Below are 2,962 nucleotides of genomic sequence, written 5' to 3'. Positions count from 1 at the left end.
TTAAAAGAATTAAAGAAGGTATTGGATCCTCGATCCAGAATGTGTGTGTTAAAAGAATTAAAGAAGGTATTGGATCCTCGATCCAGAATGTGTGTTAACCCTTTCCATATGGTTGACACATTGTACCCCTTTAAACACTGTCCAAGTCACTGAGTTACATTCAATATTTAATTCAACACCTTTACTATCAACGTATGTGAATGAAATTAATATTATAATGTATGTTATGATTTGAAGTTTTATTTTATCCAAGTTTTAAATCTTTTATTTGAAAATAAACCTTTAAAAAAGTACTTAAAACTTCAGGTCTATTGTCATATGACCAACGACCTATGAAAATTTTCTATTTTGGCTCTCTGTATCTTCAATAATACATTACCAGTTGTGTAAATGTACATCTAGACAATAAGATGCTTACTTAACCTTATGACACGTACATTTCAAATGTCTCTAGATGAATGCAGTGTAACAAGTAATACATTTTGTCAACCCCTGACAGGTGCCACACCCTCATTCAACAGATTTGTTTGAGGTTTATAGCCTACATATAGAGGTTACATGCGCATGTTTATAGTCATTAGAAAGGGCTCGTTTTACACTAAAATCTATGAGTGGTTATTTTAAAATTGGCATGCAACTGTCATCATGGAGTACATCTAACTAACTGTAGTATTGTTGGTTGCTTGATTGACTATAGCACTTACACTTGTTTCTTAGCTACATATGTTATAGTTAGAGATACAATTAAACTGCATTAGTTAATTGTGTTTTAAAATGTATAACTGAAAGGTTTAAACATTTTTTAAGGTTTATGATATAACACAGTGCACGAGAATTTTGCCAAAGGGTTGCACATCTCTACCAGAGACACTATAATATGCCTAGAGGGCACTGTTGACTTGTGTCGAGATGAATAATAAATAGTAAAGGACAAAAAAGGAAACTAAAACATAAAATATTAACTACATGTGAAAAGGAAAAAGAACTGAAATTATGAATATAACAAAAGCAAAATCTACAAAAAAATAAAAGGTATGTAAATTTTTTCTATTTCCTAATTTTAATCATTTCATTGTACGTTGACGATAACAGCTAGAGTTAGGGATAAGGTAGAGAAAATTAAATATAAACATCAACCTTAAAAAAACTTTTGATATTCATTTAGGAGGTTCTAGAAGTTAAGCAAATAAAATATGAAAACTATAAGATAAATAAAAGTATTTTTATATTTAAAATGAAAACCACCTTGCACTCTATCTAACTCAGCAGTTTGAGGACAAATAAGAACTATAGATAAATAATGTTTTTATAAGAAAGACGTAATTAAAATAATGTCATTCTTTGTGTACAAAATACTTATAAATTTTAACAAAATCTTACAAGGTTTTGTGAGGAATGCTTAGTGCTACCTTATGTTTTTGGCATAAATGTCTTTCCCCAGTCAAGGTGATATGAAACGTATCAGTCTGTATGAAAAAAGGTTAAAAGAATTAAGGAAGATATTGGATTCTTGGTCCATAAAGTGTTAATAAAAATTAAAAAATGTATTGGATTCTTAGTCCAGGATGTGTTTTAACAAGTTTTAGGAAAGGTAGTGGATCCTTGGTCCATAAAGTGTTAATAAAAATTAAAAAATGTATTGGATTCTAAGTCCAGGATGTGTTTTAACAAGTTTTAGGAAAGGTAGTGGATCCTTGGTTCATAAAGTGTTAATAAAGGTTAAAAAATGTATTGGATTCTAAGTCCAGGATGTGTTTTAACAAGTTTTAAGAAAGGTAGTGGATCCTTGGTTCATAAAGTGTTAATAAAGGTTAAAAAATGTATTGGATTCTAAGTCCAGGATGTGTTTTAACAAGTTTTAAGAAAGGTAGTGGATCCTTGGTTCATAAAGTGTTAATAAAGGTTAAAAAATGTATTGGATTCTAAGTCCAGGATGTGTTTTAACAAGTTTTAAGAAAGGTAGTGGATCCTTGGTTCATAATGTGTTAATGAGGAACAAAATGTATTGGATTTTGGTCCACAATGTGTGCATTAATGAGGTTAAGGAAAGTTTTGGATTTCTGGCCCAGGATGTATGTTACTGGAGGTTAAGAAATACTTTTCACAGTTCTAGATAAAGCAAAATCATTATTACATTTGTGTTAATTTAATGTTTTGATAAACAATTCTAGACAAAACAAAATCAGTACTACATTTGTGTTAATATAACGTTTTGATAAACAGTTCTAGATAAAGCAAAATCATTATTACCTTTGTGTTAATATAATGTTTTGATAAATAATTCTAGACAAAACAAAATCATTACTACATTTGTGTTAATTTAATGTTTTGATAAACAATTCTAGACAAAACAAAATCATTATTACATTTGTGTTAATATAACATTTTGATAAATAATTCTAGATAAAACAAAATTATTACTACATTTGTGTTAATATAATGTTTTGATAAACAATTCTAGACAAAACAAAATCATTACTACATTTGTGTTAATATAACGTTTTGATAAACAATTCTAGACAAAACAAAATCATTACTACATGTGTTAATATAATGTTTTGATAAACAATTCTAGACAAAACAAAATCATTATTACGTTTGTGTTAATATAATGTTTTGATAAACAATTCTAGATAAAACAAAATCATTATTACGTTTGTGTTAATATAATGTTTTGATAAACAATTCTAGATAAAACAAAATCATTACTACATTTGTGTTAATATAATGTTTTGATAAACAATTCTTGACAAAACAAAATCATTACTACATTTGTGTTAATATAACGTTTTGATAAATAATTCTAGACAAAACAAAATCATTACTACATTTGTGTTAATATAACGTTTTGATAAACAATTCTAGATAAAACAAAATCATTACTACATTTGTGTTAATATAACGTTTTGATAAACAATTCTAGATAAAACAAAATCATTACTACATTTGTGTTAATATAACG

The 2,962-nt window shown here is 27.4% G+C and overlaps 1 protein-coding gene across 1 annotated transcript in view; it reads right to left on the bottom strand.

Moving 5' to 3' along the window:
• Positions 1 to 2,962, bottom strand: part of LOC106474952 (HAUS augmin-like complex subunit 1) — a 10,622-nt gene that overhangs the window by 4,005 nt on the left and 3,655 nt on the right. The gene's annotated exons all lie outside the window — the stretch shown is intronic.

Source organism: Limulus polyphemus, unplaced genomic scaffold (genome assembly GCF_000517525.1).
Source record: "Limulus polyphemus unplaced genomic scaffold, Limulus_polyphemus-2.1.2 Scaffold7901, whole genome shotgun sequence".
NCBI classification, from domain to species: domain Eukaryota; kingdom Metazoa; phylum Arthropoda; class Merostomata; order Xiphosura; family Limulidae; genus Limulus; species Limulus polyphemus.
Note: the sequence above shows the minus strand (reverse complement) of the source record. Positions and strands in the feature narration are given on the sequence as shown.